Source organism: Musa acuminata, unplaced genomic scaffold (assembly GCF_036884655.1).
Source record: "Musa acuminata AAA Group cultivar baxijiao unplaced genomic scaffold, Cavendish_Baxijiao_AAA HiC_scaffold_785, whole genome shotgun sequence".
Classification (NCBI taxonomy): Eukaryota; Viridiplantae; Streptophyta; class Magnoliopsida; order Zingiberales; family Musaceae; genus Musa; species Musa acuminata.
Window position 1 is genome coordinate 15001 of NW_027021014.1, and position 14243 is coordinate 29243.

A 14243-nucleotide genomic window follows, 5' to 3' on the forward strand; every position below is an offset into this window, starting at 1 on the left:
TCTTCCTGGGTCGATGCCCGAGCGGTTAATGGGGACGGACTGTAAATTCGTTGGCGATATGTCTACGCTGGTTCAAATCCAGCTCGGCCCAAAAATTCGCCGCTCCATGAATATGATATAACCAATGATATAACCAATTTGTCCCCCAGAAACAAAAATACCTGATCCGTAAAAGAGAAAGAGTCCATTTTTGTTTCTCTATCCATGTTTTTCTCATTCGTTCTGATCTTTTCTTTCTAACGATCTAGATTCATAATACTTAATCAAAGCAAAGATTATGAAAGGAAAAATCGTTTTTTCTCAATGAAAGGTTGATTATCTATTTTTGGCAATAAAATAAAATAAACACAGGTTACTAGTAATCCGTGTCACTTTCACTATAGTCCATATCTATGTGTTCTATGTGTATATGATATCAGTTAGTATATCATTCGTGTCTCTGTTACAACGCGACGAAGAAAATGTTTTTCTGAAACCATTAAGAATATGTATACCATACACCTCGCTGGGATTGTAGTTCAATTGGTCAGAGCACCGCCCTGTCAAGGCGGAAGCTGCGGGTTCGAGCCCCGTCAGTCCCGAACTAGGATCCGACCGATGAATGGAGAAATGAATTTATCTATTTTCCGTGAAAAAGGAGACAGGGGGCAAGATCTAATCCCCAGTGGAGATCCTTATTTCTTTTGTTTTTCATTTCGCATTTATCATCAGACAAATACAGGAATTTCCATTTCTTCCACTAGTGCCGAGTGATAAGGGAGAGACATAACATATATAGATTCGTACAATCGGTGGTATTCCTATATTTAGTATTTTAAGAGATACTCGTCTGACTTTCTTTTTCGATTTTCTTGATAAATGAAATAGAATAGAGTGCTCCTATTTTTACCGAGAGTACATACGCAAATTGTATTCGTTTATTGTACAATACATAATGAACTTAACATAATTACCTCTATTGTACAATACATAATGAACTTAACATAATTACCTCGACAGAGTACTTGTCAGGTAAACGACAACCCTTTTTAGCTTCGACTTTGTTTGTGTATCCTCAATGACTAATTGGAAACAATCTATCTCATTCTCATTTAAATTGCACACTGAATTTTTGATGTATGCCTTCCAGTCCCAATCGAAGAAAGAGATACTAATCAAATAAAAGAAAAGACCAAGCAACGTTCCTTTTTATTAAATTTGTTGGAATTATATTAGATCTTTTATACTTAACCCGTCCTTTTTCCATCTCACTTCTACTCTTTGGATCTGTGTGTGATTCATAGAATACCAGTCATATAATACCTCATAATTGTATGTACATAATTGTATGTATAAGTATAACGAAGGAGGAGTATATAAGGAAGACGGTAGGGTTATTTATAGAAAAGAAAAAGTGGAAAAGGATGAAAATTCAATGGGATTCTTTATTGGATCAGGAATCCCATTTCAGATTAGTATGGATAAAGGATCTTCCTATGTTATACTATTCAATTCTCGACGATGAATCGATTTGATAGATCAGATATTGTTATTCATAATATTGATCCGATTCAGTATCATCAGGATGCAATTCATCCCATTGAATTTACAGGAATCAAATTTCTCATCTCTATGGGATTAGATCCCGAGTTATTGCGAAGTAAAAAAACAATGAGATTATGGAAGTAAATATTCTCGCATTTATTGCTACTGCACTGTTCATTCTAGTTCCTACTGCCTTTTTACTTATCATCTACGTAAAACAGTCAGTCAAAATGATTAATTTGACTGAAACTTGATTTATTAGTTCTTATCAATGATTGAATAAATGAAAGAAACGGATTCAAACTCCAAGTCTTAAATGAAATGATCTGTCTGGAATCATAAGTATCTGAGATAATAAGTATCTGAGATAGTAGTATCTGAGCCGAGATAGTATGGTATAGTATTTATTATCCTATTAATGATTTTCATAGAAAGTTGTACTGTATACAGATATAGGCTTTATATAGAGAAAGCCTATATCTAGGTCAATATACAATATGTATGTACATAGATTAGATGTATATCTAAATAGTACATCAAAATAACAGTCCAATTCTATTATTTTTTGGCTACATTTACTTGTGTGGATTTCGATCAATCAAAATAATTGAAGACCAACTCTTCTAATTCCTGGCTTTCTTAGAATTTATATATATATAGTATAGGTCCCGAGATCTATCAAAGGAATCAATGGAGCAAGACAAAAAGAGTATGGGCATATTCTACTATAAATTAAATAAAAAAAAAGATAAAGAAAACGAAACCAAAGAAAAGAATCTTTTTCTTTTTTTAGATTTCCCATCTCAAGAAGTCATTGCTTGATCTATTAACAGATGATCTGCGGAGTTCTATTCCATGATAACTTCTTCAGATTTGAAAAAGAAGTAGATTAATAGAGTAGACCTTCCCAATTTTTTATGCTTAAACATGACATGAGATGAGTCAAAAAAGCATAAAAAATCTCTAGGAGTCTAAAAAAAAGGTGAAATGCGCGATATGTGGATCGCTCAACGGAAGAAAGATCTAATCTTATTATGTGTAGAACCTCTTTGGACAACAACTAGTCATTTCCAATAGAAAGTATGTATTGTCGTAATCTAATATAATTAGAATAGCGGAACGGCTTTCTCTTCTCTTAGAACAGTAAAAGTAAAGAAAGAGGGAAACAAATAAAGAAAAAAAGAAAAAACCAATTTCAGATTTTTCTTTTTGTAATATCCATAATTCTGGTAAGAGCTGGTTTATCAAAATAGAATATTTAGGAAGAATTCGTTGGAAAAAATTTCCTATCATGCGTAGATTTAGGTTTCGAAATACAACTATAGTAATCATTCATTCTTGATCGAATGGTTATTATTCATTATTGTATTTTCTTATTCATTACTGTATTTCAGTATAATTTGAAACAGAGACATTCTTTTTTTAAAGCTTTGCAAACCGATCAATTAAACAATTGATAGAATTCAATTACTCAATCGATTACTCGATTAGTAGTACCCCTAGAGTCCACTCCTTCCCCATACTACGAGTGAGAGGGAAAATGTAAAGACTACCATTAAAGCAGCCCAAGCGAGACTTACTATATCCATATAAATTATGTCTCCTATCTCTATGAAGGAATTATTCCATTATTGATCAATAATCATAGTGGAATCAATGGCGCAGAGTCAAAATGGAATTCTGACTTAACTTAAGGCTATTGATGAACCAATCCAATGAATCTACTCGTAACAAGATTATAAGATTTCTGGTAGAATCGGGAAGCATTAAGCATAAATACAATACACACACCTTTTCTCGGAAAATGAAATAACAAAGGAATACTCCTATCCCAATGGAACATGTAGGAGTACTAAGACCTATTGTTGTTACCCTTTTTCATAAGCAAAAGACATCAAAATATACCATCAAGATAGATAACTATCTATCAGATACCTCTATTTCCTATTGATCTAAGCCTTACTGTTTTTTTGTGAAAGAATGGGGAGACACCATCACCAGTATTACATACATTCTTTCTTTTTTCGTAATCCCCCTATCTTACACGGGCAAAGAAATTCCTACACGGGCAAAGAAATTTTTTTGTTTCTTCAACTTTTACTTTTACTCTTTACTCAATAAGAGCCGACCAACTATCCTGATTGAATGTTTGAGTACTCAGAGACTCTCGTGAGTCTGGATACAAAGTATCTTCAGTCCTTTCCACAACTTCTAAATTGATTTCCCATCAGCCTATCCAATCGAATTCCAGACAGAGTCAGTAGACACAACGGTGGTAGTGTAAAATAATTAGGAATTCTTGATAGTCTTTCGTACAATCTCTTCTTCAATCCTAGTAGCAAAAATGGAGTGTCCTTTAGGAACCTTTGGATACCAAGATTTCCGACCTCTTACTTTCGTAGTTTTGAATCCCAGAATTTACTTTCACTATTTATTTATTCTACTTATAAAATAAATGTCCGAACCAATCATAATCATATTAAAATCATAATCATATTAATAAGTAAGGCTTACTTCATCCCTATTTGTACCGGTTTGGCCACACCCAAAGCCCGGATTTTTAGAAAAAATTGACTTTCTTTAAAAAATTGACTTTCTTTATAGAACTACAGATTCTAAAATAAAGTATCGATAGGCTTATCCTTTTGCCTCTCCTTCTCCGGGGACAGAATTCGTCGAGTTAAATCAGCAGAATAAGAAATCCCAAGTTTTTTGTTGATCAGGCGACACCCAGATTTGAACTGGGGATAAAGGATTTGCAGTCCCCGCCTTACACTTGGCCATGTCGCCAAACCAATTCGATCAAATAAGATAAAAAATAGATTTCTGGTCAAAGACTGAAAAATTCAGGGCAAATTGGAACCATTAACTATTTGTTTTGTTGTTTTGAATTAGCGAAAGGTTCTTCAATTTGTATCTCAAATTGTTGCGTTTCCTTAATGGCATAACAAAATCAAATTGATTTATGACTAATTCAGTATCAATTATTTTCAATAATCAATCTTTTTCAATTTCAATTATAACAATATAAATTATAACAATATATATGTGTATATGTAAACCTCAAAACAGAAATTGTTACACAGATACCGCTCTTATGTACATATCCCATATCCCTATAGAGAATCGTCGTGCCTTCTTTTTTCATTTTCTATATGCAATAGAAAAAATAGAATTATGATATAGTGCGACCTGACTTCTGTTGCCACAAGTGAAATTACGATAAAAGATGTGATATGCGGACAGGTAGATAGCTATATTGGCATGCACTTAATAAATATTACTCCTATTACGCAATTCAATCATATTCTATATATTCTACTAGCAAAAAAATAATTCGAATTTTTTTTTGACATGAAATGAAACTCAAATAAAATTAAGTATGCTAAAAGGGAAACTCTATATTGTTCCTGTTGTACCTGTCGCAAATTCGAACTTGCGTCGAAAATGCTCTTCATTCCTCTGTCTCATTTCCGTTCATACGTATGAAATACATATATGGTATATGGAGTTGGCTAAAATTTCATGTGATTCAGTAAACAGAATATACATTCCATCATTGCTAGATCGATCCGTATGGTTCGATAAATAGTGAGCTAATAATGGGATTTTTCAATAAACAGGAAACTTAAGATTAAGATGCTCCGGAATGATGGAAATGAGGGAATGTCCACAATACTGGATTTAGTCAGATCCAATTTGAGGGATTTTGTAGGTTCATTAATGAGGGCTTGACGAGAATTTCATAAGTTTCCAAAATTGAAGATACAGATCAAGAAATTGAATTTAAATTATTTGTGGAAAGATATCAATTGGTAGAACCCTTGATAACGAAAGAGATGCTGTGTATGAATCACTCACATATTCTTCTGAATTATATGTACCCGCGGGATTAATTTGGAAACCGGTAGAGATATGCAAGAACAAACCGTTTTTATTGAAACATTCCCCTAATGAATTCCCTGGGAACCTTTATAGTAAATGGAATATACAGAATTGTGATCAATCAAATATTGCAAAGTCCTGGTATTTACTACCGTTCAGAATTGGACCATAACGGAATTTCTGTCTATACCAGCACAATAATATCAGATTGGGGAGGAAGATCGGAATTAGAAATTGATAGAAAAGCAAGGATATGGGCCCGTGTAAGTAGGAAACAAAAAAATATCTATTCTAATTCTATCATCAGCTATGGTTCGAATCTAAGAGAAATTCTAGATAATGTTTGTTACCCTGAAATTTTCTTGTCTTTCCCGAATGATAAGGAGAAAAAAAAGATTGGGTCAAAAGAAATTGCTATTTTGAATTTTATCAACAATTTGCTTGTGTAGGCGGGGATCCGGTATTTTCTGAGTCTTTATGTAAAGAATTACAAAAGAAATTTTTTCAACAAAGATGTGAATTAGGAAGGATTGTCGACGAAATATGAACCGGAGACTGAATCTTGATATACCTCAGAACAATACATTTTTATTACCACGAGATGTATTGGCTGCTGCGGATCATTTGATCGGAATTAAATTTGGAATGGGTACACTTGACGATATGAATCACTTGAAAAATAAACGGATTCGTTCTATAGCGGATCTGTTACAGATCAATTCGGACTGGCTCTTGTTCGTTTAGAAAATGCGGTTCGAGGAACTATATGTGGAGCAATTCGGCATAAATTGATACCGACTCCTCAAAATTTGGTACTTCAACTTCATTAACAACCACTTATGAATCGTTTTTTGGCCTACATCCTTTATCTCAAGTTTTGGATCGAACTAATCCATTGACACAAATCGTTCATGGGCGAAAATTGAGTTATTTGGGTCCTGGAGGATTGACGGGGCGAACTGCTAGTTTTCGGATACGAGATATTCATCCTAGCCACTATGGACGTATTTGTCCAATTGACACGTCCGAAGGAATCAATGTTGGACTTATTGGATCCTTAGCCATTCATGTGAGGATTGGCCATTGGGGATCTATAGAGAGTCCATTTTATGAAATATCTGAAAGATCAAAAGAGGCACAGATAGTTTATTTATCACCAAATAGAGATGAATATTATATGGTAGCAGCGGGAAATTCTTTGGCCTTGAATCGGGGTATTCAGGAAGAACAGGTTGTTCCAGCCCGATACCGTCAAGAGTTCCTGACTATTGCATGGGAACAGATTCATCTTAGAAGTATTTTTCCCTTCCAATATTTTTCTATTGGAGCTTCCCTCATTCCTTTTATCGAGCATAATGATGCGAATCGGGCTTTAATGAGTTCTAATATGCAGCGCCAAGCAGTTCCGCTTTCTCAGTCCGAGAGGTGCATTAGTGTATGGAACTGGACTGGAACGCCAAACGGCTCTGGATTCGGGGGTTTCCGCTATAGCCGAACACGAGGGAAAGATCATTTATACTGACCCTCACAAGATCATTTTATCAAGTAATGGGGACACTACTATAAGTATAAGTATTCCATTAGTTATCTATCAACGTTCCAACAAAAATACTTGTATGCATCAAAAACCTCAGGTCCGCGGGGTAAATGCATTAAAAAGGACAAATTTTAGCGGACGGTGCGGCTACAGTTGGGGGGGAACTTGCTTTAGGAAAAAACGTATTAGTAGCTTATATGCCATGGAGGGTTACAATTCTGAAGACGCAGTACTAATTAGCGAACGTCTGGTATATGAAGATATTTATACTTCTTTTCACATCCGGAAATATGAAATTCAGACTCATGTGACAAGCCAAGGACCTGAAAGAATCACTAAGGAAATACCACATCTAGAGGCTCATTTACTCCGCAATTTAGACAGAAATGGAGTTGTGATGCTGGGATCTTGGGTAGAAACAGGTGATATTTTAGTAGGTAAATTAACACCTCAGACAGCAAACGAATCGTCGTATGCTCCAGAGGATAGATTATTACGAGCCATACTTGGAATTCAGGTATCCACTGCAAAAGAAACTTCTCTAAAACTACCTATAGGCGGAAGAGGTCGCGTTATTGATGTGAGATGGATCCGGAAAAAGGGGGGTTCCTGTTATAATTCAGAAATGATTCGTGTATATATTTCACAGAAACGTGAAATCAAAGTAGGTGATAAAGTAGCTGGAAGACATGGGAATAAGGGTATCATTTCAAAAATTTTGCCTAGACAAGATATGCCCTATTTGCAAGATGGAACACCTGTTGATATGGTCTTCAACCATTAGGAGTACCATCACGAATGAATGTGGGACAGATATTTGAATGCTCGCTCGGGTTAGCGGGGGATCTGCTAAAGAGACATTATAGAATAGCACCTTTTGATGAGAGATATGAGCAAGAGGCTTCGAGAAAACTAGTGTTTTCCGAATTATATGAAGCCAGTAAGCAAACAAAAAATCCATGGGTATTTGAACCCGAATATCCGGGAAAAAGCAGAATATTTGATGGAAGAACAGGAAATCCTTTTGAACAACCTGTTCTAATAGGAAAGTCCTATATTTTAAAATTAATTCATCAAGTTGATGATAAAATCCATGGACGTTCTAGTGGACATTACGCACTTGTTACACAACAACCCCTTAGAGGAAGGGCGAAGCAAGGGGGACAACGAGTAGGGGAAATGGAAGTTTGGGCTCTAGAGGGATTTGGTGTTGCTCATATTTTACAAGAGATGCTTACTTATAAATCTGATCATATTAGAGCTCGTCAAGAAGTACTTGGTGCTACGATCATTGGAGGAAGAGTATCTAACCCAGAAGATGCTCCAGAATCTTTTCGATTGCTCGTTCGAGAACTACGATCTTTAGCTCTAGAACTGAATCATTTCCTTGTATCTGAGAAGAACTTCCAGATTAATAGGAAGGAAGCTTGATCTGAATGAATCAGAATTTCTATTCTATGATTGACCGGTATAAACATCAACAACTTCGAATTGGACTAGTTTCTCCTCAACAAATAAAGGCTTGGGTCCAACAAAATTTTACCTAATGGAGAGATAGTTGGAGAGGTGACAAAGCCCTATACGTTTCATTATAAGACCAATAAACCAGAAAAAGATGGATTGTTTTGTGAAAGAATCTCTGGGCCCATAAAAAGTGGAATTTGTGCTTGTGGAAATTATCGAGTGATTGGAGCTGAAAAAGAAGACCCGAAATTTTGTGAACAATGCGGGGTGGAATTTGTTGATTCTCGGATACGAAGATATCAAATGGGATACATCAAACTCGCATGTCCAGTGACTCATGTGTGGTATTTGAAACGTCTTCCTAGTTATATCGCGAATCTTTTAGATAAACCCCTTAAGGAATTAGAAGGCCTAGTATACTGCGATGTGTGATTTGATCAAAATTTTCGTTTTACAGATTCGGACTGAGAAACTGTCATCCCATTCAATCCGATTGGGGTGCCCCCGGCTCTGACATGTGTTTTGGGAGAAGTAAAAGTAACACGAAACTCAGAATTATAGGTGTATTCAATACTTCCAAATGCAAGGGGAATTGATCCATGGTCGATTCCGTATAAATAGGAATTGCTAGTTATACCTCGTGAAAAAACACTTTTTTGTGAATCAGCTATTCATTTCTTTATAGAGAGATTCCGTTTAAGCAAGCAAATATAGTATGGTTACAGAAGTCTATCTATCGCATATATGCTTCAAGGGGCATCATGGGATAACCATCGAGGTGAGTAGGGACCTAAAGGATCGAATAGAACGATATATAGACAAGTAAATCCCTTACGAGTCCCAAAGTATTCTTTTAAGGGGATTCATCATTTGACGGAAGTAGACTACTCAAAAATCCTACATTTTTATTTTGTCATAAGTAATTCGGAAAATGAAAGTAAAAAAAGAAGAATGAATCGTTGGTCCTTAGTGGGAACTTGAGTAAGGAGTAGTTCTTTGTTTGTAGGGTTTTTCGAACAAACTTTTTAAATAAGAAGAATCCCCTTTTTGAGGTAACTACTTGAGCCGGATGAAAGGAAACCTTCACGTCCGATTTTAAAAGGGGGAATCCAATCCTACAGGAACCTATCTCGATTTTTCTTTTGCTAGGCCCATAGCGAAAAAACCTACTTTCTTACGATTACGAGGTTTATTCGAATATGAAATCCAATCTCGGAAATACAGCATACCACTTTTTTTTACTACCCAAGGCTTCGAGACATTTCGAAATCGAGAAATCTCTACAGGAGCAGGTGCTATCAGAGAACAATTAGCCGATTCAGATTTGCGAATTATTACGGGTAATTCATTAGTAGAATGGAAGGAATTAGGGGAGGAGGGGTCCACTGGAAATGAATGGGAAGATAGAAAAATTAGAAGAAGAAAGGATTTTTTGGTTAGACGCATGGAATTAGCTAAACATTTTATTCGAACAAATGTAGAACCAGAATGGATGGTTTTGTGCTTATTACCAGTTCTTTCCTCCCGAGTTGAGACCAATCATTCAGATAGATGGGGGTAAACTAATGAGTTCGGATATTAATGAACTCTATAGACGAGTTATCTATCGGAATAATACTCTTACCGATCTATTAGCAACAAGTAGATCTACGCCAGGGGAATTAGTAATGTGTCAGGAGAAATTGGTACAAGAGGCCGTGGATACACTTCTTGATAATGGGATCCGTGGACAACCAATGAGGGATGGTCATAATAAAGTTTACAAGTCATTTTCAGATGTAATTGAAGGCAAAGAGGAAGATTTCGTGAGACTCTGCTTGGTAAACGTGTCGATTATTCGGGACGTTCCGTCATTGTCGTGGGTCCTTCGCTTTCATTACATCAGTGTGGATTACCTCGAGAAATAGCAATAGAGCTTTTCCAAACATTTGTAATTCGTGGTCTAATCAGACAACATGTTGCTTCTAACATAGGAATTGCTAAAAGTAAAATTCGGGAAAAAGAACCCATTGTATGGGAAATACTTCAAGAAGTTATGCGGGGGCATCCTGTATTATTGAATAGAGCACCCACCCTGCACAGATTAGGCATACAGGCGTTCCAACCCTTTTTAGTGGAGGGACGCGCTATTTGTTTACATCCATTAGTTTGTAAGGGTTTCAATGCAGACTTTGATGGGGATCAAATGGCTGTTCATGTACCTTTATCTTTGGAAGCTCAAGCGGAGGCTCGTTTACTTATGTTTTCTCATATGAATCTCTTGTCTCCAGCTATTGGGGATCCTATTTCCGTACCAACTCAAGATATGCTTATCGGACTCTATTTATTAACGATCGGGAATCGTCGAGGTATTTGTGCAAATAGGTATAATCCATATAGATATAGTTGCGGAAACTACCAAAATAAAAAGGTTGACAATAAAAAAAATGACTATAGGTATACGGAAAAGAAAGAACCCTATTTTCTAGTTCCTATGATGCACTTGGAGCTTATCAACAGAAACGAATTAGTTTAGATAGTCCTTTGTGGCTCCGATGGAGACTAGATCAACGTGTCATTGGCTCAAGAGAAGTTCCCATCGAAGTTCAATATGAATCTTTGGGTACTTATCATGAGATTTATGGGCACTATCTAATAGAAGGAAGTGTAACAAAGGAAATCCGTTGTATATACATTCGAACTACTCTTGGTCATATTTCTTTTTATCGGGAAATAGAAGAAGCCATACAGGGGTTTTGTCGAGCCTACTCATACGCTATCTAAACTAAGAAATCAGATTAGGCGATGTTCGTGCCCATGGGAATTCGGGTCTCCCCAATTTTCACTGGTATCATAATTTCTGAATTTCTGCGTGAATCAAGATTGAGATTGAGGAAAGGAAGTTTTCGAATCACTAACTCAGGTCCATTGTCGAATCCTACTTAGCAGAATAAATATAAGAGGTACTGTACTTATGGCAGAACGGGCCGATCTGGTCTTTCACAATAAAGTGATAAATGGAACTGTTATGAAACGACTTATTAGCAGGTTAATAGATCATTTCGGAATGGCATATACATCACATATCTTGGATCAAGTAAAGACTTTGGGTTTCCAACAAGCCACTGCTACATCTATTTCATTAGGAATTGATGATCTTTTAACAATCCCTTCTAAGGGATGGTTAGTCCAAGACGCTGAACAACAAAGTTTTATTTTGGATAAACACCATCATTATGGGAATGTACACGCGGTAGAAAATTACGTCAATCCATTGAGATATGGTATGCTACAAGTGAATATTTGAGACAAGAAATGAATCCTAATTTTCGGATGACTGATCCTTCTAATCCAGTATATCTAATGTCCTTTTCGGGAGCTAGGGGAAATGCATCTCAGATACACAATTAGTAGGTATGAGAGGATTAATGTCGGATCCCCAAGGACAAATGATTGATTTACCCATTCAAAGCAATTTACGTGAAGGACTTTCTTTGACAGAATATATAATTTCCTGTTATGGAGCCCGCAAAGGAGTTGTAGATACTGCTGTACGAACATCAGATGCTGGATACCTCACACGTAGACTTGTTGAAGTAGTTCAACATATTATTGTACGTAGAACAGATTGTGGCACTATCCGAGGTATTTCCGTGAGTCCTCGAAATGGGATGACGGAAAAAATTTTTGTCCAAACACTAATTGGTCGTGTATTAGCGGACGATATATATATCGGTCTACGATGCCTTGCCACTCGAAATCAAGATATTGGGATTGGACTTGTCAATCGATTCATAACCTTTCGAGCACAACCAATATATATTCGAACCCCCTTTACTTGCAGGAGTACATCTTGGATCTGCCAATTATGTTATGGTCGGAGTCCTACTCATGGCGACCTGGTCGAATTGGGAGAAGCTGTAGGTATTATTGCGGGTCAATCAATTGGGGAACCAGGAACTCAACTAACATTAAGAACTTTTTCATACCGGTGGAGTATTCACAGGCGGTACTGCCGAGCATGTACGAGCTCCTTCTAATGGAAAAATAAAATTCAATGAGGATTTGGTTCATCCCACACGTACCCGTCATGGGCATCCTGCTTTTCTATGTTCTATAGACTTGTATGTAACTATTGAGAGTCGGGATATTCTACATAATGTAATATTCCACCAAAAAGTTTTATTTTAGTTCAAAATAATCAATATGTAGAATCAGAACAAGTGATTGCTGAGATTCGTGCTGGAACGTCCACTTTTCATTTTAAAGAGAAGGTACGAAAACATATTTATTCTGAATCAGAGGGAGAAATGCACTGGAGTACCGATGTCCACCATGCACCTGAATATACATATGGTAATGTTCATCTATTATCAAAAACGAGTCATTTATGGATATTAGCGGGAGGTCCGTGCAGATCCAGTATAGTGTCTTTTTCGCTCCACAAGGATCAAGATCAAATGAATGTTTATTCTTTTTCTGTCGAGAAAGATATATCTCTGACCTATCAATGACTAATGGTCGAATAAGACATAAATTGTTGGATACTTCTGGTAAAAAAGATAAGAAAATTATTGACTATTCAATAAGACCTGATCAAACGATGTCTAATGGTCATTTGAATTTCATATATCCTTCTATTATCCAAGGGAATTCTTATTTCTTGGCGAAAAAGCGAAGAAATAGATTCATCATCCCATTACAATACAATCAAGAACGAGAGAAAGAACTAATACCCTGTTTTGGTATTTCGATCGAAATACCAAACAGGGTATTTTACGTAGAAATAGTATTCTTGCTTATTTTGATGATCCACGATACAGAAGAAGCAATTCAGAATTACTAAATATGGAACCGTAGAGGTCAATTCAATCATAAAAAAAGAGGATTTGATTGAGTATCGAGGACCAAAAGAATTTAGTCCGAAATACCAAACGAAAGTAGATCGGTTTTTTTTCATTCTCGAAGAAGTGCATATCTTACCCGGATCTTCGTTGATAATGGTCCGGAACAATAGTATCATTGGAGTAGATACACAACTCGCTTTAAATACAAGAAGTCGAGTAGCGGATTAGTCCGAGTGGAGAGAAAAAAAAAAAATATTGAACTAAAAATATTTTCCGGAGATATTTATTTTCCTGGAGAGGCAGATAAGATATCCAGGCACAGCGGCATTTTGATACCACCGGAAACAGAAAAAAAAATTTCTAAGGAATCAAAAAAATGGAAAAATTGGATCTATGTCCAACGGATCACACTACCAAGAAAAAGTATTTTGTTTTGGTTCGACCCGTAGTCACATATGAAATAGCTGATGGCATAAATTTAGCAACACTTTTTCCTCAAGATCTCCTGCGGGAAAAGGATAATGTCCAACTTAGAGTTGTCAATTATATCCTTCATGGAAATGGCAAGTCAATTCGAGGAATTTCTCACACAAGTATTCAATTAGTTCGGACTTGCTTAGTATTGAATTGGATCAAGAGCAAAAAGGTTCTCCGGAAGAGGTTCACGCTTCCTTTGTTGAGGTAAGAACAAATGATCTGATTCGAGATTTCATAAGAATTGAGTTAGTCAAGTCCACTATTTCGTATACCGGAAAAAGATATGATAGGGCAAGTTCCGATTGATTTCCGATAATGGATTAGATCGCACAAATATCAATCCTTTTTTTTACAAGGCCAGGATTCAATCACTTACCCAACATCAAGGTACTATTGGTACATTGTTAAATCGAAATAAGGAATGCCAATCTTTGATAATTTTGTCATCATCCAATTGTTTTCGAATTGGCCCATTCAATGGTTCAAAATATAACAATATGACAAAAGAATCGGATCCCATAATCCCAATT

At 36.2% G+C, this 14243-nt stretch overlaps 1 non-coding gene and 2 pseudogenes across 1 annotated transcript; all 3 read left to right on the top strand.

Annotated features, from left to right (window-relative positions):
• Nucleotides 1-507: 507 nt before the first annotated feature.
• Nucleotides 508-581, top strand: TRNAD-GUC (transfer RNA aspartic acid (anticodon GUC)). Its single transcript has one exon. It is a non-coding gene; the product is annotated as a tRNA-Asp (tRNA).
• A 4346-nt stretch (nt 582-4927) lies between these two features.
• LOC135664027 (DNA-directed RNA polymerase subunit beta-like) lies at nt 4928-9281 on the top strand (annotated as a pseudogene).
• Nucleotides 9282-9922: 641 nt separating this feature from the next.
• LOC135664028 (DNA-directed RNA polymerase subunit beta''-like) lies at nt 9923-13143 on the top strand (annotated as a pseudogene).
• Nucleotides 13144-14243: the final 1100 nt, after the last annotated feature.